Consider the following 24,288-nt stretch of genomic DNA (forward strand, 5'->3'; position numbering starts at 1 on the left):
GGGTGGTGCTGGACAGGGGAGTGGTCACTCCCTTTTCCTTTGTCCAGTTTCATGCCAGAGCAGGCGCTGGGGGCTCCCTGAACCAGTGTAGACTGGCTTATGCAAGGAGGGCACCATCTGTGCCCTTCAAAGCATTTCCAGAGGCTGGGGGAGGCTACTCCTCCCCAGCCCTTGACACCTATTTCCAAAGGGAGAGGGTGTATCACCCTCTCTCAGAGGAAATTCTTTGTTCTGCCTTCCTGGGACTGGGCGGCCCACACCTCAGGATGGCAGAAGCCTGTCTGTGGGTTGGCAGCAGCGGTAGCTGCAGTGAAAACCCCAGAGAGCTGGTTTGGCAGTAACCAGGGTCCATGCTGAAGCCCCGGGGATGCATGGGATTGGCACCCCATTACCAGATTTGGCATCAGAGGACAATTCTATGATCTTAGACATGTTACATGGCCATATTAAGAGTTACGATTGTGAAGCTACATATAGGTATTGACCTATATGTAGTGCACACGTGTAATGGTGTCCCCGCACTCACAAAGTCGGGGGAAACTGCCCTGAACTATGTGGGGGCACCTTGGCTAGTGCCAGGGTGCCTTCACACTTAGTAATTTTGCACCTAACCTTCACCAAGTGATGGTTAGACATATAGGTGACTTATAAGTTACTTAAGTGCAGTGTAAAATGGCTGTGAAATAACGTGGATGTTATTTCACTCAGGCTGCAGTGGCAGTCCTGTGTAAGAATCGTCTGAGCTCCCTATGGGTGGCAAAAGAAATGCTGCAGCCCATAAAGATCTCCTGGAACCCCAATACCCTGGGTACCTAGGTACCATATACTAGGGAATTATAAGGGTGTTCCAGTGTGCCAATTAGAATTTGTAAAAATGGTCACTAGCCTCCAGTGACAATTTTAAAGGCAGAGAGAGCATAAGCACTGAGGTTCTGATTAGCAGAGCCTCAGTGACACAGTTAGGCACCACACAGGGAACACATTCAGGCCACAACTATGAGCACTGAGGTCCTGGCTAGCAGAATCCCAGTGAGACAGGCAAAAACAAACTGACACACAAGTAAAAATGGGGGTAACATGCCAGGCAAGATGGTACTTTCCTACAACACTTACTCCATTTTGTGCTTAGCTTAGCTTCAAATGCTGTCACATTGGCGGTGCAGATATTTTTCCACGCACAGCTTGTTAATGTGTTTTCTCTTTTCTCAACAGGGATGAGAAAATAATGAGGGGGGGCGAAACATTGATAAGACTATACAAGGCTGAGAATGTTTATGGTAAAGAAGGGTGTAGCTCGATCTTGGAAATACATCTTGTGATCTGGCATTTTTTTTTCAACACTGACCTAGTACGGCAAGCACTTGAATTTCACAACATGCTCAATGGAAGGTGGGTTTCTAGAACCTTCAACTTATGTTTGTTTAAGGTATATAAGGTAAGGAAGCTTGACACTGAGAGAGAAGGAACTCATCTCCAAGAGTGGACGCATTGCTCTGAGTAATTCTGTTGGGGTGGTCTCTTCTGTCTCAGCTGTCACGGGTTCCACAGCTTGAAGTTGGCAGACAAGGATGATGTTGGATTCGAGCCCCAGGGTGATGCATTTTTAATATGTAGCTTTTACTGTGTGCATGCATAAATATACATAGTCACTGCATATATATATTCATTGTTGATGTATTGCATTTTCTTTGATTATTATTCATCTACTGCCATGATTATTTTGAGTCGCACGTGTGTTGCTGCATTCACACTAAGCGTTCACGTTATTGTCTTCGCGTGTATGAAACCTGGGAAGTGCCTTAAAAATAAATTTCTCAAACAAAGAGTGCTGCAATATTTGTATTCTTTAGCTTTCTTCTCTCCCAGTCCTAAGCAAAGCAGAATACTGTGACCATGATTTACTGAGATGAAAGCAACTTAGTGAAGTGATCACTAAGATAGTCTACAATGCAACTATGGATAGCCATAACTGGGACTCCCTCAGAGAAGGTTTTAAAATCTAGTTCAAATAAATCAGCTGCAGTTCCATAAATTACTGCATATTTCCCCGGTGAGTCTTTGATACATGGCCCCCTGATAGTCCTTCTATTGTTAATAGCAATATGATGGCATTGAGTTCACTATCTGTCCTGTCAGCCACCACCATGTCCCCTATATTTTCCCATATTTGCCCACAGGCATAGATCCAGCAAGATGTTATATTTTCTACTTTTACTCTTGGCACTCATATGGGTGAATCTAGGTGTATGATCAGAAAGTGATCGACTACTGCATGCTTGTAACCTAGGAGTAAGAGCAAATAACCCTAACTGGGAGGCTACAAGAGTTATCTTATCTTTATAAGGTATATTTAGCTCAGAAATATATCCCAGACCCTATCTTCTTCTTTAACCAACTCACTTAGGGTTCTTTGGGGCTCAAAGTTTATGTTAAAGTCACCTGCAACTAATAAAAAACATCTATTGGTATTTTAATTTAGGTAGTCGCCCAATACCTGTAAGGTTGTGAAGTACTTCTTACCTTGGGGATAACAAATGTAAACAGTAAAGATGTTTACAGAAGGAAACCTTTCAGAAGAAACAAATAGCCACAGAATATTTCGGGATCTTATTTCTAATAGCTTAACCCCCCCAGAGGGATGACCTGAGGTTAATGGTATTGCATCAACACTGTAGTTGAGAAAACCTGATCTATGAAAACTGCCCAAGTTTCCTAGAAGAAACACACATGGAATGAGTCAACAAAAGTACCCCAGCTTGGATTCCTAAGCTTGAAGCCTAAGTCAGCTACATTCCAAGAAAGAAGTCTTAGTTCATTCCAACTATTCCTCGGTACCCTAACAGGTGTAGGAATACAGATAGTTAGGGGACTCGATCCTGGGTCATGCTGGCATGACTCACTGCGATCATTCACCTGGTTCTCATGACTCCCCCATTAACTTAGGTTTATTAAGTCATTCATTGTCATCCAACCCTGTCAGGGCAGAGAATCTATTGTGTGGCGATGGGATATGGCACACTTTGCACGTGGGGGAAAGACACTTCACTTGTCATAGTCAAAAATTGGAAGAAGGAATGAATGAGATCACCTGCAACAGATGGGTTGGCAGTTAACAACCACACAGTCTCCCTCAAGCTCTTTTTGCAGGTGGCCCACCCAAGCCACTCTGTGGGTGAGCGAGATACATGAGAACAAATTGGTCTGGCACCAGTAATGGGAATAGAGCCATTGGGTAACCTGGTTCATTAGCTGGGTAATGCTTTCAGTGACTTTAGGAAGAAATTTCGGGACAATGGCCAAGATCACTACATGTGGGTAAATGGCTGGTGATAAATGAAGTACTGGAGCGTAATCCCAGTCTTTTGCTGGAGCTGATGAATTGGGTGAAGCCACAGATAAAGCCTGAAAAAAATTACATATGGGACTGCTGGGGAAGTAGAGCAAGTAGAGCACCAGGCACCTGATGAAAAGAGGGTGAGGGTGTGATAAGGCCACATTGACTGTTTTAGCACCTGCAGTGGAAGGAGTACAGGCAGCACAGGGTTCCCTATAGCTATAGCACCGGTGGCACCCCATGTGACAGTCTTTTTTGGCACCCTCACTAGACCTCGTTCTCCATGAATTCCCTCACTATCACTCTCGAAAGATGCACCTTGTCTCTCCATAGCCTCCTTCTGACATAAATGTAATTTTTTTAGTGCTACTCATAGTTCACTCAGTCAGTTCTGTGACCTGCAGGATACACTTTCTATAAAGCAGGCACATTAACCCTCTGTGCTACTTTATGATGAGCCAAAACTGCCACTAGATGAAATTCTGATCTCTCACTAGTAGAAACAATAATCTCTAGTTATTTTGGCATTCTTATATTTGCCTGAGGACTGCTGAACGCAAATGTGCTTTTCAACCAAAAGGTATTTTTAAACACAGTGCCCCCCACCGGAGTCAGCGACAGGTGTGGGAGCACATTTCAAAGCTCCCTAAAGCTGCCCCTGCCCTTAGTAACATGAGCAGTGGTTAAAACACAGTAAAGTGGCTAACCTTCCTGTTAGAAATGGGTCTGTGGTTGGCAGTCAGGTTACCCCCTGTCCAATCAAGGACCCTCACTCTAGTCAGGGTAAGTCACACACAATCCAAATTATCCTGTGCATATCCTCTGGGAGCTTGGCACAGAGCAGTCAGGCTTAACTTAGAAGGCAATGTGTAAAGTATTTTTGCAATAAATCATACAATAACACAATATAGCACCACAAAAATATACCACACAGTGTTTAGACAAATATATAATATTTATCTGGTTAAATGCAGGTCAAAACGATTAAAATGCAATAAGTATATGTTGAGATATCACTGGAAAGTGATATAAAGGGCCTCATTACGATCCTGGCAGCCGGCGGTAAGCTGGCGGTAACACCGCCAACAGGCTGGCGGTGTTCCGCCAGCTATTATGACCGTGGCCCAATAGCCACGGCCATACCTCCGGCCCCCCCAATATACCACCAGGCTTTCGCCTGGCAGTAATAATCCCCAGGGCAGTGGTGCAAGCACCGCTGCCCTAGGGATTAAAAGTCCCCACAGCCATGGAAGGGCTGGAGGTAAGGGGGACTTGGTGTGCCCCTCGGTGCCCCTGCACTGGCCATGCACTTGGCATGGGCAGTGCAGGGGCCCCCAGGCATAGCCCCATCGCGCATTTCACTGCCTGAATTTCAGGCAGTGAAATGCACGACGGGTGCTACTGTACCCGCTGCACATAAGCATAGCCGCCGGCTCTATTATGAGCCGGCAGCAATGTTGATGTGACTTTTCCGCTGGCCCAGCGTAAAAGTCGAAATAGGGTGCCAGGAATAATGCCAGCACTGGCGGTATTCCGGCGCCCGCTGCGGTTGCAATGAGTCCCAATGTGTCTTAAGTCTTTTAAAAGCAAACAAAGTCTCTTTCAAGCACAAAGTACCTAGTTCCTGTGAAAAATCGCAAAGAACCGCAGGGGAGGAGATGCGTGGAAACAAAGGGGTGTGCTTCGATTTCTCGGGCCGCACACGGCGATGCGTCATTTAGTTTTCATGCAGGGATGGCTGTGCGTCGATTTCTGGCACTCGGTTGTGGATCCTCTGCCGGTGGTGGGATTTTCAGATGCCATTGGGACGATGTATGGATTTCCTGCGCTGGCAGGACAAAGTCACAGGAGCTGTGTCGAGCGAATGGGCATTGCATCAAATTTTCTACCGCATTGCTGCGTCGATTCTTCTCTGGAAGTTGGGCTGCGTCGTTCCGAGTAGGCTGTGCGTCGATCCAGTGGGCCGTGGTTCGAATTTCTGGTCGCTACGCTGGCCCTGCGTCGATCTTCTTGTCACAAAGTCGGGCTGCGTTGTTCAGGTACGGCATGCAGAGAAATTTTCACCGTGGGAAAGGCTGTGGGTCTTCTCTGCCAGGCTGTGCGTCAAATTTCACCGCACAAGGAGTCCTTCTTGAAGAGATTAAGGGCCAGATGTAGCAAAGACTTTGCGACTCGCAAACGGCGAAAATTGCCGTTTGCGAGTCGCAAATGCGTCTTTGCTATGTTGAGATGTATTTTGCGAGTCGGAACCGACTCGCAAAATGCATTTCCGAGTTGCAAATAGGAAGGGGTGTTCCCTTCCTATTTGCGAGTCGCAATGGTATGCATTTTCATTTGCGACCGCGATTGCGGTCGCAAATGAAAGAGCAGTTACCATCCACTTGAAGTGGATGGTAACCCAGGCGCAAACAGGAAGGGGTCCCCATGGGACCCCTTCCCCTTTGTGTCTGGCACAAAAAATATTTTTTCAGGGCAGGCAGTGGTCCAATAGACCACCACCTGCCCTGAAAAATACAGAAACTAAAGGTTTCGGTTTTTCTTTCAAAGTGCAGCTCGTTTTCCTTTAAGGAAAACGGGTTGCACTTTGAAGAAAAAAAACTGCTTTATTTAAAAGCAGTCACGGACATGGTGGTCTGCTGTTCCCAGCAGGCCACCATCCCCGTGAGTGCCCTGAATCGCTATGGGGTCGCACATTGCGACCCACCTCATTAATATTAATGAGGTGGGTCTTTGCAACCCCATAGCGACTCGCAGAAGGTGTCTGAGACACCTTTCTGCATTCCAAATTGCGAGTTGCAATTTGCGAGTCGCTGGGACTCGCAAATTGCAAGTCGCAATTTGGAAGATTGCTACATCTGGCCCTAAGTCTTTTTGTTCCGGAGACTTCAGGGAACAGGAGGCAAGCTCTATCCAAGCCCTTGGAGAGCACTTCTTCACCACAGCCAGACAGCAGCAAGGCAACAGCAAGGCAGCAGTCCTTCACAGAAAGCAGTCAGGTGAGTCCTTTGACCAGCCAGGCAGTTCTTCTTGGCAGGATGCAGGTTCTGGTTACAGGTTTCTTCTTCAGGAAGTGTCTGAGTTGGTAGGGGCAAAGGCCCTGTTTATATACCCAAATGTGCCTTTGAAGTGTGGGAGACTTGAAAGAGTGGCTTAGAAGTACACCAGGTCCCCTTTCGGTTCAATCCTGTCTGCCAGGGTCCTAGTAGGGGGTGTGGCAGTGCTTTGTGTGAGAGCAGGCCCTCCAGCCTCCCAGCCCAGGAAGACCCATTCAAAATGCAGATGTGTGCAAGAGAGGCTGAATATCCTGTGTTTGGGGTGTGTCTGAGTGAATGCACAAGGAGCTGTCAACTAAACCCAGCCAGACTTGGATTGTAAGACACAGAAAGATTTCTAAAAGTGGCAATATTAAGTCCATCTTCACCAGCCAGCAGGATTTTATATCACCATTCTGGCCATACTAAATATGACCTTCCTACTCTTTTCAGATCAGCAGCTACCACTCAACAATGTATGAGGGCCCCGCAATGTTAACCTATGAAGGGAGTAGGCCTCACAGCAGTGTAAAAACGAATTTAGGAGTTCTACACTACCAGGACATGTAAACTACCCAAGTACATGGCGTGCCTTTTGCCTACACAGCACTGTGCCCTATGGGTTACCTAGGGTATACCTTAGGGGTGTCTTATATGTAGAAAAAGGGGAGTTTTAGGCTTGGCAAGTACTTTTAAATGCCAAGTAGAATTGACAGTGAAACTGCACACACAGTGCAATGGCAGGCCTGAGATAAGGTTAAGGGGCTACTTAACTGGATGGCACAATCAGTGTTGCAGGCCCACTAGTAGCATTTAATCTACTGGCCCCAGGCACATATAGTGCACTCTACTAGGGGCTTATAAGTAAATTAAATAGTCCAATTGGGTATGATCCAATGTTACCATGTTTAAAGGTAGAGAGCATATGCACTTTGGCACTGGTTAGCAGTGGTAAAGTGTGCAGAGTCTAAAAACCAGCAAAAACAGTATCTAAAAAGTGGAGGGAGGCAGGCAAAAAGTTAGGGGTAACCACCCTTAGGCTGTCAGGTCTAACACATCCTCACTGGTAGGTGTTAGAGCAGCAGGCTTCGGGGAGACAGTGAAGCAAATTAGTATGGGGGGAAGACAACAGCAGTAATTCATATTGAGGCAGGTGAACTGTACAGAAATGCTGAGTTTTAGAAACCAGGTTGAAGAGTAACAGAGTCAGACACAGCTACAAGATAACTCAATGCAATATTTTTAGAAGCCTCAACAAGGTTTATGGCAATTGCCACAGACCATAAACAAGGTGGGAGTCCAGTTATGCCTAGGTCCAAAACTGAGGAATAAAAAGCTATTGGCTTTTTGTAATCCCTGTGTCATTTTACAAACACTCTAAGTGCAAATCTACATGTACATGGTTAACAGTTTAGCATAAACAGGGACCCTAATGAGTAGGGTAAAGCCCGCACTTGTTTGATTTTTTAAATGCATTTTGGCTTCACTACACCACTGAAAGAGTACAAGTGCATCCTTTCAAATAAATTCTTGCAAAAGGTTTGGCCATTTTGGCATAAACCAAAATCAACTGTCTGCAATACTCAGCCATTCCCAAAAGGTTTGTATCTGGTAAACAGTTACAGATAAGGGCAATTTACGAATGGTTTCAACTTTTCAGAGGACAAGGTGCACCTACCAGCGAAAGTTTCATGGCAAAGAGATCACATTTGTTGAATGCAGAACTGAAATATTTCCTTGGAAGCCTTGTGCCCCTTATTAGATAATTCAGTGAGGAGATAATCTAAGTCTTCCTTTCACTTATGTAGAGCAACAGAGCCTAAATATATATCACAAGTGTATTGGATTAGAGTAGACCACCTGTTGAAAACCAAAATGTTAAAATCCTTTATTCTGGCTTGAAAAAAGATTGAGGGAGACTGTAAATCTTTGAGAGAGACAAGTCCATGAAACTTGTACCCCACGGAATGTGAACAAGGAGAGGTACTGACTCCTCATGTTTGGGGATGGAAATGAAAGTGGAACAAGGATCAACCTCAGTGAACAATTGACCTGGTGACAGAAATGTAGGCGAGAATGGAAGGATGGTTAGGGCCCACAGGGAAACTCAGATGACCACATTATGAACAGTCTTATATTTCTGTATGAACCTACACACAACATTCCATGCTTTGCCTGTCAGGAGATTCAGGGTGTTGTATTTACTAACAGTAGGAACTAGAACCACTTGCTTACTCAAATTTGCTACTACTGGCCGGGTGCCTTCCTCCACCTTAAGGTTTAACAGGTACTGAAAAATTCTGGGTAGCGATTTACGAGGCTCAACCTTCACCTTTAAGGGTTCCATCAAGGACAGGAGTCTCACATTTTTTAGCCCGGTGGACTACTATGTGGACGGTACTTGTGAATGAGAATCCTGTTTGTTGGAAATGGCCCTTTCTGCAGGTCTCCCCTGTATTTTTTGGCTTCTGACCTCCTTTGCTGAATTGAATTTTTTTCAGTTTTTAAGGCTTTGGGCATTAAACCACTGCTGACCAGTGCTAAAGTGCAAGTGCTCTCTGACTAAATGGTATTGGTGATTGGTTTATCCATGATTGGCATTATCTGATTCACTATTAAGTCCCTATTAATGTGCACTAGGTGTGGCCAGGGCGTGGAAATCAAATGCTACTAGTGGGCCTGCAACACTGCTTGTGCCACTCACAGTAGTAGCCCTGTAAACCTAAACCTGTCACTGTAGTGTCTGTGTGTGCAGTTTTAACTGCCAGTTTGACCTGGCAAGTGCACCTACTTGCCAGGCCCCAACCTACCCATTTACTACATGTAAGTCACCCCTACGTTAGGCCCAGGGTAGGCCCCTGGGCAGAGTGCAATGTATTTAAAAGGTAATACATGTACTGGTGTGTTCTACATGTCCTGACAGTGAAATACTGCTAAATTTGGTTTTCACTGTGACAAGGCCTATCTCTCCCATAGGGTAACCGGGGATTGCCTTGAAATATCTATTAAGTGTAAATTCCCATTGGGAGCAGCTAGAGATATGGAATCTGGGGTCTCTGAACTCACAATCGTAAAATATATCTTTTGGTCAAGTTGGTATTTAAATTGTAAGTTTAAAAATACCACTTTAAGAAAGTGGGCTTTTTCTTGCTTAACCATTCTGTGCCTCTGCCTAGCTGCGAAATACATGTCTGGGTCAGGATGACTGTTGGATTGTTTGTGAATTCACTCTAGACAGTCACACAAAGTGAGCTGAGGTGTGCCCTGCATATCCTGATGGTTCTTCCTGGGCTAGAGTGGTGGGAGGAGCTGATACCTGCTCCTGAATAGGGCTGTGCCAGTCCTTACACAAAGCAGTCTCCAACCCCCTGGAGTGTGTCTGGGCCAAGGTCTTGTATACTACAACAACTTTCCTTTGACGTGTGCCTACTTCAAAGGCAGAAATGAGTATAAGTATTGGACTTCTGAGACCAGAACTATAGAATCCTTCTGGACTGAGGACATTCTGCCAGGAAGAAGAGCTAGATGCTAGGGACTGCTACTCTGTCTGTTCCTTGATTGTGCTGGCCCGTTGATTGATGCTTCTGTCCTGGGGCTGAAAGGACTGGGCTTTGCTTTCTACATCCTTCTTCCAAAGGTTCTCCAAGGGCTTAGATTGAGTTTGCCTCCTGTATGAAGTCTCAGGGGCATCAAATAATTCATCTGCAGCATTGTGGCTCTCTTGCTGAGAGTCCTAACTCACCAAGTGGTGCCAAATCCAGTTCCTGGGCCCTTGTGAATGAGCTCTGGAGTAACCAAGAAGAAACCAAGTACATCAGTTCCAGATTGACTTCAGAACTAGCGCCGCTCTTCAACTCCACGCAGCTGCCTGCACCAGAGCTGAGCCCTGAGTGCTGTGTTTCCGACATCCGGGACACCTGATGCACCTGTGGCCCTGTGTAGTGATTCCAATACCACAAAGTCGACGCTGTGCATCTCAACCTGGTTGAGTCATCGACCCCCGCCGGATTGTAAGGAACCAACGCCTCGCCATCAACGCTGCATCACCTCCCCTGCAACTGTAAAGAACTGACACCTCTTCTTCCCTGCCTTGCAGTGAGGAACCAACGCCTCACCTCCCTGTTAGCAGTAAGTAACCGACGCTGCACCAGCTCCAGCAAATTCTCACCTCCCCGGCTCCATGCAACATCTTTGTTTCATTGTTTTCCAAAGGTCCTGTGCTTCAGGTCCGTGTGACTCCATGACCGGCCCGCACTCCCTTGCGAGAGGCGTTGGACTGTTGGGAACAACTCTGTCAATGATGTTGTGATAGCCCCAGTTGGAGAAATTGGGGGTCATTACGACCCCGGCAGTCAGTGTAATAGTGGAAGTATTATCCACAACAGGCTGGCGGTACATACCTCCACTATTATGACATTGGCGGTTTGCCAAAGCCAAACCGCCAAGTTACCACACCGACCGCCACGGCGGTAATGACCACCAGGCTGGAGACTACAGTCTCCAGCACGGTGGTCATCACTAGGCCGCCCCTGGTATTTTGACCCTGTGAGAGTGTAAATTTTCTAACATGTTTATTAATGATTTTTATACTAAAATGTGTAATGGATTAACGTGCAAAACTATTGACTTTTGAACATGTTCGTTTTTCAGTTCTTAGCTGAGTGAAATTCTAACTAAAAGCCGTGGTTATTTTCCATGATTCAAAACCTTACATAAATGTGTTTTCGAAGTTTGTGTAGATGTGCTCACAGCTACCCCTAGTGGGTTGCTGCGTTATGTCTTACAAGGTCATGTCTTAACCAAGCATTGCATACGTTGAAATGTCCTTTTATTTGAGAATGTTACTAATATTTGGTCTTTCCTCGAGGATGGAAGTGAGTTGAAATTGTGAAAGTTTCTTCCTGAGAAAAGATATTCAAGAGGCCGTGAAACACTGGAGCTACAGACGAGACAGAAGAGGAAAAACTACTTTTGAGGAAAATGTTATAGTTAGCGTAGATTTGATGTGTTATTGTCATCAATTTAGTTGTTGATTGGCTGAAATGAAACCACCCCATAGACTGACCAATCATAAGCTTATTAGGATTTAGTATAACAACTTGGGTAGAATTATTTAGTAGTTAGTATGATTATTACAATTTTAGAGTTAGGAGAGCAGACAGGAGCAGATAAGGTTTGTATTGACTCAGTGGGTTAGCTGTTGTTAGGCCATAACTGATGGTGTCCCCTGGCTGAAGCCTACAACTTGATGTTTCTAATTTTACCATTGGTAATGTATGTCATTGTAATGTAATATGTGTCTCTTTTGCTTTCTAGGTACCAGTTGCAACTTATGACTCAATTGCTGCATACTAATAATATTTTTTTAATCAGTAACTGAGATAAAGGGTTTTTTGTAAATTTGTGTTATTACATTCTTTTCACATGAAGCCCAACATGTTGATGCTAATTTGTGGATAGTGAGGGAACTAATTTAAAATGCTCATGACTTATTTTGAAATCTTTGGATGCTGAACTAATGTATACTTTGCCATTATTACCGGTCTTTGTATTATTAATAAGGGTGAGTCTTTTGGAGATGATTTATTTAATTGTCTTGATCAAATTGAGCTATATAAGACGCTTTAACCAACCGCTATTGATCTTATATGCTTATCATTTGTGTTTGAAAGTTATCTTTGTGACATTAGCATTGTTAATATAGGGAAATAAATCTATGAATTCTTCTTAATAAACTGGTGTGGTTATTGACTGAAGTTTGATATATTGATTGTTATTAACCTTTGTTGATAATCACGACGTTCATTGATGACGTCCCTTCAAACCTATGTTGCTTCGATCCATCGTCCTCTAGTGCAGGATCCACTTTTCACTGTAGATAATAGCTAGGATTCTAAGGGGCGTTTGCAGTTCTTGGTAGCAGATTACGGTTACGTCATTGTTTTGATGATGTCATAATGAGGTTGTGACGTTTGCGTGCGCTAAAGTTGTTGGTTTGTTCTTTCTTTTCTTTTTCAAATTGTAAAACGAATTTGACATGATGAGTTGCTAGTAGCCTTAAGTGACTTTCCCCAGTCCTTGGAGACCCCCTAGGTTGAAGGGTATGTTACTGAAGGAATTTGATCGTATTCAAATGAAGTGTTTTTGCGCTTGCACAGGTTTAGCTAATTTGCAAATGATTGTGTTGGATATGAGTCTAGAGGAGTAGAAATATACAAATTAGTTGATTAGATGGCATGGGCTTACTCCTATAGGTATGAGAGTAGGGAAGCGGAGTCCTGCATTTGAGTGAGGCGCTTGATGCAGGAAAAATTATCCACGTGGTTGTCGATGAGAGACCTAAGGAGAGAGGTCTGGGACTCCAGAGTATATTGATAAGTGTAGAGAGACACTTGGTATATGTTGTAATTCGCTAATTTAGTAGACCGATCCGTTGTGATTGGTAAGTCGAGTTTGTGAGAAATTAGTGTGAATGAAATTATACTGAAGACTTGGTGAGTACTAAGTGCACTAGACAATAATCCAAGGAACAGTAGAGAAGTGAAGTCCTCAGGTCAAATTTTGCTTACGGTTGTGGGAACTGTGAAAAAGGTGTAGGCGAAATCTGAAGGTTTCTTTGGAAGGTTCTGAGGGGTTTCTGTTACCCTACTTTTAGTAAATGAGCAAATTTGTTTTCTTTATTTTAAGATAGCTCGCAAATTAATATTACATTGATTTTGTTTGTGGGTTGGGAAAGACTGCTATGACAGACTTTGTCAGCATCTCAGTGAATGTGTGGGTGTGATGTAATTGGTGCCGCGCTGGAATTGGTTGATTAGCCAAAAGGAATCGCACACGGATTCGTCAATGAGTTCGACAACAGAGTGACGCGATTTAATCTTTGTTTATTGTTTGTATTTGCTTTGTTTAATTGAGTTTAAGAATAATTGTTGCTGTAGATATCAGGGTTTGAATAATTTTAGTTGAAAATGGTGAATGGAGTTTTTCAAAGCTCTGAGAAGTGCGCTGAGGGGTGATGAATACATTCCGGCACTCAAAGGCAAGGTTTGTCCTCCAGAGAATACTCCTGCATGTATCGTGTTTGATAGGAGAGGTGCAGAAGCATGTGTTTGGTTGAAACATTGGGATAAGATTACAAAGAAAGAAGGTTGTCTAGCCTTTCCAGAACATGGTACATTTAATTCAAGAATCCTAGATAATTTGAGGTCAGAAATGTTGTACAGTTTAAAACCTTCACCGAAGCCAGCACAGTACGAAGCATTAGCAATATGGGAACTGGTAGTGAAGCAGCAACAGGCTTTAAAATTTGAAAAGCAAATGAGAAGAGTAAAAAAGACGTTATCTGAAGCTGTACGGGATGAAGAGCAGAAAAGGTAGAGAGTGGAAACATTGCATGGGGTCAGATTATTTCCTGAGAGAATGAAGGAAGATGATATTGAGCCAAAAGATGGAAAGAAAAAGAAATGAGTTATGTTTAATGATGATGAAATGGAGGACGATGAGATAGTTACTCATGTTTTAGAAACATATCCTCCACCAAATGTGAGACAGCAGTATGATAACAGATCAAATGAGAGTGTAATTAGCAATACAACTCCTACTGCATCTATGATTTCAGAATCAACAAAGAGTATCCTGGACAATGAGAGAGTTCAAATGCAGAGTAGTTTTAATGATTCATTGAGCAACAGACAGCAGTTTGAAATGAACATTCCTGAGATACAGCCAGAGGCTCAGATTGTGAAAACAACTACTAATTAGGCCCTCATTACAACCCTGGTGGTCGGTGTTAAAGCAGCGGTAATACCGCCAACAGGCCGGCGGTAAAAAAAATGGGATCACGACCACGGCGGAAACCGCCAACACAGACAGCGACTTTAACACTCCGACTGCCACGGCGGAGGCAACAAACACCGCAACAATAACCGCCAACAGACAGGCGGAAGACAATGTACCGCCCACCACATCACAACCCGCCTATCTGCCAGCTTTTCCGGGGTGGTACCAACGCCATCAAAAGCATCACCGCTCGACACAAACGAAGAACCAGAACGAAATGGAGCCCGAGCTGCAGGTCCTGCCCATGCTTGTCTACCTCCTCATTTACCAGGAATACAAAAAGGCGGTGGCAACGACCACGGTGAGTACTGCACCTAGTACACAGGGGAGGGTGGAGGAAAAAGAGAGTGACACATTCATGCAACATGCAACACCCCCACCCCCACCCACAACACCATACACAGATACACATGGATCAAAATTACATTTACAGCCTGTAACCCCCTGGAAGAATGCAAGGACAAAAAGAATAGAGTTAAATCAGTGATATTTTTGAAATAGGCAGATATAAGTAATAAATAGAAAAACAGTATTTGCAAAAAAATTCAATATGTACATAAGGCGGTACATTGTCCATTCAAAATGTCCGTTGGCTACTGGGCCAAAAATCATGGGCCAAGCCCACACTTGGCTCCTGCCTCAATACGGAGAGAACACTGCAGGGGCATCAGGTCGAAAACACACAGGCTCCTAGGGGGGATATGGAAGGGGGGCACCTCAGACGGAAGATGGAATAACGCCACTGCTCCTCGAGGGGCTCCATGCCCACTGCTTGGTCCTGGGGGTGCTGCCAGTGGTGGTGGGAGGCACCAGCCCATCTCCTGCAGCCTCAGACGGCTGCCCACTGGGGCTGCTGCTGCTGGTAGTGGTGCTACTGTCAGCGGTGCAGGTGGTGGAGCTTGCAGCGGTGCCTGTGGTGATGCAGGTGGCGGTGCTGGTGATGGTGCAGGTGCTGTCAGTGGTGGGTGGAGGCCCCAGCCCTTCTCCTGCAGCCTCGGACGGCTGACCACTGGGGCTGCTGCTGCTGACAGTAGTGGTGCTTGCAGCGGTGCAGGTGGCGTTGCAGGTGGCGGTGCTGGCAGTTGTGCTGGTAGCCACCAGGCCTTCACCTGCAGCCTCTGACGGCTGAAGTGCCTTGCCTGGTGTTTTCTGCCCCTTCCTCACCTTGGCAGATGGTGGTGTCACCTTGGCTCTGGCAGCTGGAGTCTTTGAGGTGGCCTTGCTGGGTGGTTGGTGCTCCTTCCCCGTGCTGCATGCTGTCCCCCTCTTCACCTAAGCAGGTGACGGAATGGTTTTGTCCTTGGCAGGTGTTGGTGGCACACTGGATGGGCTGACGGGTGCCCCCTTTGAGCCTCTGTTAGCTGCAGGAACCACAGCGGACGTCGACTTGGTGGCTGAGGTGCTGGGCTGGGTTCTGGACACCCTGGCCTGAGAGGAAGGACAAGGGGGGAGGGGAAGAGAAGAGGTCAATGTTTGCCAGGAAAAGCTTCTTAGAGAAACTGGGGCGGGAAGAGGGAGAGGGTTTTGGAGTGGAGGAAGAGGGAGTGGTTGTAGGAGGTGTCTTTCTGCTGTGTTTGGGTGCAGGTGCATAGGCTGGATGCTGTTGTAAGGTGGATGGCTGTTGGGTCAGTGGGTGGTTGCGTTTGTGTACTTTGGGAGGAGGGGTCACAGACACACTGAGAGAGGACAGAGGGGATGTGTGTATGGATGTGGGGGTGGTAACTTCCAGTGAGGGGTGTGTTGTGATGGGCCTGCTGAAAATGGAGGTAGTGGATGAGGATGTAGTGCATGCAGGTGTGAGTGGAGACGCTACTGGGAGGGAGGTGGATGATGATGAGGAGGAGGGGGACACAGTGGAGGCTGTGGATGTTGGTGTGTCTGCATAGGGATTGTGCTTGTGTGAGTGCCTGTGAGATGAAGGGTGGTGCTTGTGTTTGCCTGAGCCACTTTTGAGTGTTAATTTGGGTGAATGCTGGTCTGAAGGTGTGCTTGGGATAGGCTGCGGTTGAGGGGATTGGGACTGGATAGAGCAAGTTAGTGGGGGAGGCTGGAGACAGGGACAAGGGCTGCCATCAGGGAGGAGGCCAGAGCCTGAAATGCTCTCTGTTGGGCCGCCACGCCAGAGTGAATGCCCTCCAGGTATGCATCTGTTTGTTGCAAATGCCTCTCGACACCCTGGATGACATTCAGAATAGTTGACTGCCCAACAGTGAGGGATCTCAGGAGGTCAATAGCCTTCTCACTGAGGACAGCAGGGCTGACTGTGGCAGGGCCTTAGGTGCCTGGGGCAAAGGAGATGCCTACCCTCCTAGGTGAGCAGGCACGGGAAACATGCTGAGGGGCTGTTGGGAGGGTGGTGCTGGTCGGGGTGGCAGCTGTACCTGTTGTTGGGGTGGGCACAGAGGTGTCCGCCACCGCCAGGGAGCTTCCATCGGAGGAGGAGTCACTGTCTGTGGTGTCCCGTCCTGTCCCCGTCGTAGTGCTCCCCTCGCCCTCCGTCCCACTGGTGCCCTTACCGTAGGTGGATTCAGCCTCCAGGCTCATGTGGCATGCAGCTCCCTCCGTCGCTGGTGCCTCTGCTCCTCCGCCAGATTATGCTAATGACCACAAGGACAAGGTGACAAAACAAAAAGGGGGGGAGAGACAGAGGATATACTTGGTCAATGCCAGCAACACCACCACCGTTGGCGTCCACAACACACAGGTAGCAGCCCTATGCACTAAGCCATCCACTACCAGTTACTAAGATAGTCACCAGCCCATGGAGTACAATGCCTACCGCCATTAGTTGCACACCTGAAACCCACAGGACCCTGCCCAGTAGTAGATGCCCACTAACACCATTGGGGTAGGAGTGCTTCAGTGCCTGCTCAACAAGAGACCTGCCCTGCCATCTTCGCCCTGGCGTAGGGGCACCCACAGCCCACATCCCCCATCCCCCATCCAGGTAACCTTTAGCGCACGCAAAGTCAGGATTCTGAATCTGTGCTCACCCCCTTGTGGCTGCTGTGATGCCTTCAGGCACCCTTCCGACTCCGGATAGGCAACCGCCAGGATGCAGAACCTCAGTGGGGTCATGGTGCGAAGGACACTCCTTCTTCGTTGGGAGGCCCGCCCCAGCTGGGCCTCCGCCGTCTTCTTTGCCCAGCGGTGCTGGTCCTCCCACCGTTTGCGCCACTGGATGCTCCGCCTGTCAATGACCCCTAGTCTTCGCACCTCCTTGGCGATGGCACGCTAAATACCCTTTTTCTGGTGGGCGCTGACCTACATGGAAAAGACAGCAGAAAAGGGAATTAGTCAAACGTCCGGACCATCACACTCATGGCCCACTATATCCCTCCCATCCCTTGACGCACACACATTGACCACCATACATGCAGGACTCCGGCCAGGATGCCTCTGCCTCCCCCTACATGTGGCTTACACAAACAGCAATCCATACATTCGTGGCCCACGCATCATGCACACAGTGTACTCACCTGTTTGTCTGGAGGACCGTAGAGTAACGTGTACTGGGGTAGGACCCCATCCACCAGTTTCTCCAACACCTATGCAGTGAAGGCAGGGACCCTTTCCAAAGACCCATGAGCCATTGTCGCTTCCAGACACAGGTCACAGCAGCACTTGCAGTGTAGGTCCTCTCCTGTTGAAGGTCAGGTAGCAAGCGAGTGAACAGATAGAAAATTGTGGTCATGCATGTTGCACAACCTAGCCTTGAGATGCCAGGTGCCTTTTCTGCAGGGGGATGAGCCTGTAGATGGTCTTGTGGCAGCGGTGGAGCCTGTGGACAGTGAGGAAGAGGAGGAAGAAGCTGTGGACAACAGAAGTAATATAATACAGCAGTACTTCCAGTGACACTGTAACTTCACTTTTCTTTTCATTTTTCTGTTGGACATTGGACATGGCAGCCTGATTTCCCTATGTCTATGGCCACTTACTGTACCCTTTGGCATCTCTATTTTCAGATCTCTGTGGCCCACTCTGGCTCCTGGTGTGTTTACTGCTGCCCACTAAAGGTCATTCCAAAGAAAATGTAACTGTACATATGACTTGCTATGCTTTGCTAATGTTGTACTAATACATATTTGAATCATTTGACATACTCCAGATTTTTATTTGTTCCAAGGGTGTTTAAGTGCTCATCAGTAGAGGGGGATGTGCAATGGGTTGGGGTGATGGTGGAGAAAAGTTCAGGGTAGAGTCCAGTCTCTTGGTATCACAGGTGCATTGTCCAAGGGGGCATAGGAAGTGGAGCAATGACAGTAAGGTGTACAGGGTGACAAAGTGGGACAGAAGGGTGACAATCAGGAGAGTCTTATTTCCTAGCGGGGGTCTTGGCAATGTTTTCTGCCTACTGCCTGGATCGCAGGGACCGTTTGCGGGGTGGTTCTCCTTCTGCTGGGGGTGGGATGCTGGTGGCCTGTTGTTCCAGTGGCGGACCTCCTGTCCACTAGCGCCGGCGGAGGTGGAGGGCTGTTCTTCGGTGTGGCTAGTGTCAGGGGCCCATTGTTGTGCCACTGCCTCCCTCATGGTGTTGGCCATGTCACCCAGCACCCCTGCAATGGTGACAAAGATGGTGTAAATGTTTTGTAGGTCCTCCCTGATCCCCAGGTACTGTCCCTCCTGCAGCCGCTGGGTCTCCTGCAACTTGGCCAGTATCTGTCCCATGGTCTCCTGGGAATGGTGGTATGCTCCCAGGATGTTTGTGAGTGCCTCCTGGAGAGTGGGTTCCCTGTGCCTGTCCTCCCCCGTCGCACAAAAGTCCTCTCAGCTTCCCTGTTGTCCTGTGCATCTGTCCCCTGAACCGTGTGCCCACTGCCACTGACCCCGGTCTCTGATCGTCATGGGTTTGTGGGTTTGCCTGTGGTCGCTGTAGTGGAGGACACACTGCTGATTGACGTGTCCTGGGGACAGTGGCCTGGGCCTGCTGGGTGGGTGCTGTGCTGGTGTTTCCTGAGGGGGGAGGCTCTGTGGTGGTATGGGACTGTGGCAGGGTAACCGACTGTCTGGAGGTCCCTGATGTGCCAGGTTGGTCATCCTGATCCAGGCGTGCAGAGCTGCTGTCATCACTGTGGGCCTCCTCTGTGGGGGGACTGGATGTTGCTGGCAATTCCTCTCTGGTGATGTTGAGTAGGGGTCCTGTGGGGATGCAAATGTAGTGTTCTTTTTTCTGTGTGTGCCATCTTGTGCATGGGTATGTTCCCCACTATGATTGTTATTCCCAAGGCAGCTTTGGTTTGTGTGAGTCGTGCTTGGTTTGGCTAAGTGATTGTCACTAGTGTGGATGCTGTGGTGATGGGTTTCCATACAGGTCTGTGATGGGTGACCATCCATTGGTGTTACATGCAGGGCTTGGTATTGGGATGGGTGGGTTGTGATAGTGATGTATATGTGAGGTGGTGGAGTGATGGGGGTGAGGGTAAGGGTTGTTGTTTGTGATTGCATGCAGGTAGGGTGGGGGATATATTAGTAAAGATTTGACTTACCAGAGTGCAGTCCTCCTGCTACTCCTGCGAGGCCCTTAGGATGCATGATAGCCAAGACTTACTCCTCCCATGTTGTTAGTTGTGGGGGAGGAGGTGGGGGTCCACCGCTAGTCCTCTGTACTGCTACCTGGTGTCTTGCAACCACGGAACACACCTTCCCCCGTAGGTCGTTCCACCTCTTCCTGATGTCATCCCTTGTTCTGGGGTCCTGTCACACGGCATTGACCCTGTCCACGATTCTCCGCCATAGCTCCACCTTCCTAGCAATGGATGTCTGCTGCAGCTGTGATCCGAATAGCTGTGGCTTTACCCTGATGATTTCCTCCACCATGACCCTTAGCTCCTCCTCTGAAAACCTGGGGTGTCTTTGGGGTGTCATGGATGTGGTGTGAGTGAGATGTGTGCAGGTGTATGGGCTGCTGTGTTGGGGTGTGGGGTGTGAGGTGCGTGGATGGTGTGTGGGTGATGGTGTTTTGTGGCTCTGATTGAGTGGGTGCTCCTGGCTTCTCTCTCTCTCACTTGCCAAAATGTTTGGGTCGTAAAGGGTTGTGGATGTTGTGGGTGTGTATTTTATAGTGTTGTGGGTGTATGGGTGTGGTGTGTGTATGTGTGTCAGGTGTGTGTAGTTTGAATTGTCCAAATGTGGTGGTGTTTTGTTAGGGTGTGTGTATTTTGAGCGTGGCGGTATGTACCACCAATGGTTTACCGCGGTTCAAAGACCGCTGAGGTGATTTGTGGGTCCTGCTAGTGTGGGCGTATTTCTTTTGCCGTAACGGTGTGGGTTTTGGTACCGCCAGTTTATCACTGACCTTTTGTCTGGCGGACTTGTGGTGGTGTCTGTATAGTGACTGATTTCTCATTGTGGGTCATGACACCCGTAGCGGAATACCGCCGCTGTCATGGTATGTTGGCGGCCGTCAGCACGCATTTACTGCCAGGGTTGTAATGAGGGCCTTAGTGTTATCACTAGGTCGCCAAGGGATGAATTTAAGAAAACCTGTACATATACATATTCCACAGATGCAGAGCATGAGTGCACAACAGACACAGAAAGTTGGAACACTGATTAATCCAGATGCAATTACTGTACCTATCACAATGGGTCCGGTTACCCAATTCTATGTTCGTGTTGACAATAGTGGAGAGGTTTCATTGATAAATGTGCAGAAAAGACAAGGACAAACTTTAAATGAGACAAATTCTTTAATAGATTTGTCACCTGTTGAAGATTTGGGGACAATGGCTCCGCAGCAGAGTACGAGTTCGGGCAAAAGCAGGTGCGCAAGCCAATGGAGTATCATTGAAAGGCTTGTCTGCACAAGAAATCACAGAATGGCTGGAAGATTTAAACAATTCAAAGCAAGAAGAGAGAAGGGATAAAGAAGAAGAGACAATAAACAAGGTGAGATTAAACATGGAATGGAGTGAACTTTTAGAAGGGACCATGAGGGTGAAAAGACTTGAATCCCATATCGAAAGATGATTGAGATATCTATGTAAAGTCATTACAAATGGAGCAAACAGGGTTTATCAACAGTTACAAGATGTAGCAGACGATTATGACATTGATTTGACAAAAATGAAAACACTAAAAAGAAGTTATAGATTACATTTGGAGGAAGAAGACTTCATTCACATGAGATCTGCAGGGATGAGAACACATCTTAAAGAATTACTTGAGAAAGTACAGGTTTGGAGGGCATTGGACAAATGGGACAGGAAAAGAGAGAGATTAAAGAAAGATGAGAGATGCAGTGAAGATGTTACGAATGAGAGAAACGCCAGGAGGCAATTTTATACATATACCCTGGAATAGAAGTATTATTATAAGTTTTACAAATGATTACCCAAGACTGAGGGAGAAGCCAATGCAGTGGTACCAGCAGACAGAAATGTATGTGGGAAGACTTGAATACAGTTTTTGACATTGTTGTTCCAGCAGATTTGTGGATTGAATGCAAGAGAAGTGTTGATCGGCCGACGAGTGAACCGCAAAGGGATTTAAAAACAGGTTCCCCATCTCCTGAAGTTATGAAACATTACTATAGAGTTATTGAGTTTTTGAAAATGAGAATTTTGCAGAAAAATGTGGATTGGCAGCGCATAGACAGAACAACACAGGAAGGGATGGAATCAGTTCATGTGTATTATGAAAGGTTGTTGAAGGCATTTAAACAATTCAGTGGTGCAGAAACAATTGAGAAGGAGAGCATGAATCACTTGGTGTTCAGATTTGTCGACGGGTTGAAACCAGAAGTAAGTCAAATAATCAAGAATCATTTGATCTGCTGGCAAGCAAAGCCGATTGATGAAATTTTGCAGTATGTTAAATACTGTAGTGATGAAATTGAGTTGAAGCAGAAAAAGCTGAAGGAGAAAGCAGTGGTGATGCAGATTAAGGCTGCACAGACAGGATTGCAAGGAAATTATCAACAAGTGCCACAGGGAAATGGTGTGTTTCTGAGTCAAGGTAGAGGTCGAGGTGGAATGATGCTTCCGGTAGTTAATCGAAATGTAGATTTGAGTTCAGTGGTGATGCACGATAAGCAACAAAGGCGAAAGGTGTTACCTTGTCACATTTGCGGTTTGCTGGAACAATGGAAAAGACAGTGTCCAATGTTGAATCAGGGAGGAATGGTTCAGCAAACAAATGGTGTCAATTTATTTCGAGGCATGAGAGGACCTAGAATGGGAGGTCAAAATCAAAATTTCCATAATGTGAATAATATGCAAGGTTTTCAGCCTTTACAACCAGTGCAACAAATGCGAAATGTACAACCTCAGGTACAAAAGCCACAAATACAACAAATGCAGCCACAGGTGCAGATGGTGCCTGTACAGCAAAGGCACATACTTAGACAGGTTCAAATGATACAGAGCCCAATTTAATAGCAACAGGTCATGCTTTCGGAAGTGGTCACAAATCAGAGTAAAAACATAAGTGCAAAAACAGTTCAACAATTTCCCTTACAAATTGGGAATAAAATAAACTCTGAATGGCCGTTGCATAGTTCAGATGAGGAGGAGTATATGATGGCTGCATCATTAGATGTGGATCAGAGAGGTCCTTATGTGCAGAGCAAAATACATGGTCGTGAGGTTAATTTTTTGGTTAACACAGGAGTGACATGCTCAACGATAAGGACGACAGAGGTTCCAAACATACCTGTTTCAGAAAGCACGGTGCACCTAGTAGGCGTTGCAAATAAACAGTTGGTTAACACTCTTACAGAGCCAGTTCTTGTGAAAATTGGAAATTTTAGAGATTGTCATAGTTTGGTTGTTTGTGACTCCAGTCCAGTATCACTATTGGGAAGAGACTTACTGTGCAAGATAAATTGTTTGATTATATGTTCAAGAAAGGGAATCACGATGGAGACCTTTAGTGACAATGAAAAAGATGAAAAGAAAAGGATGACATCTTGTGAATTAGATTTACTGAATGTTGAGGATGATCAGGCAATCGACGAAGAAGAGACAAACGAAGAGCACAATCTGGAAGATTTCATCAATTTCTTTCCAGTTTTTTAAAGGAAGGATATGCCGAATGATTTGCAGGAAAGGGTCAGAACAAAGGTTTAGGATTTTTCAGGAAAAGACATTGGTTTGATTAAAGGAGTTGAAAGAATCAGAGTGGCACTGAAAGAGAATGTGGTGTTTCCACAAACTGCTCAATACCCGATGACAAATGAGACAATGGAAGGGATAAGACCATAGATAGAACACTATTTGGAGCAAGGAGTTTTGAAAGAAGTGATGAGCAGTCCGTGTAATTCACCAATAATGGGTTTGAAAAAGCCAAATGGGAAAATACGCCTGGCCCAGGATTTGAGAAAATAAATGACATAGTGGTGAAGTGTTGTCTGCTTGTACCAAATCCAGCAGTAATAATGTTTCAGATTCCATGTGATACAGAATGGTTCACAGTCATTGATTTGTGCCAAGCTTTCTTTTCAGTACCTGTACATGAGGATAGCAGATATCTCTTTTGTTTCAAATTCCAGGCCAGAGTCTACTGTTGGTGTAGAATTCCATAAGGGTTTTCAGAATCACCATTGATTTTCAACCAGATCTCGAAAAATAACCTGGAGTCATTGGTAATAGCTTATCAGTTGACTTTAGTACAGTACATTGATGATTTGTTGATTGCATCGAAAACGAAGGAAGGCTGCAAAGAGGATAAAATTGCATTGCTGAATTTTCAGGGAGACAATGGTCATAAAGTTTCTCCTTCTAAGTTGCAGTATTGTCAGCAAGAAGTGGAATATTTGGGACATTTGATTGAGAAAGGGTCGAGGAGAATTTCCAGAGAGAGAGTAGCGGCAATAATGAAAATGAAAATGCCCAGTTCACAAAAAGAGGTAAGAATGTTTTTGGGAATGGTAGGATATTTTCATCAGTGGATCCCAAATTTTTCAGCTGTTTCAAAACCATTGCAAAGGTTGACACATAAGGATGTTTCAGATGAATGCGTGAGAGCTTTTACTGAGATAAGAGAGTATTTGTGTCAAGCACCAGCTTTAGGTATGCCTGATTACACAAAACCTGTTCTATTGTTTTGTCATGAGAGAGATGGATGTTCCTTGTCAGTTTTGAC

The sequence above is a fragment of the Pleurodeles waltl genome, chromosome 1_2, assembly GCF_031143425.1.
Source record: "Pleurodeles waltl isolate 20211129_DDA chromosome 1_2, aPleWal1.hap1.20221129, whole genome shotgun sequence".
In the NCBI taxonomy this organism is placed as follows: Eukaryota; Metazoa; Chordata; class Amphibia; order Caudata; family Salamandridae; genus Pleurodeles; species Pleurodeles waltl.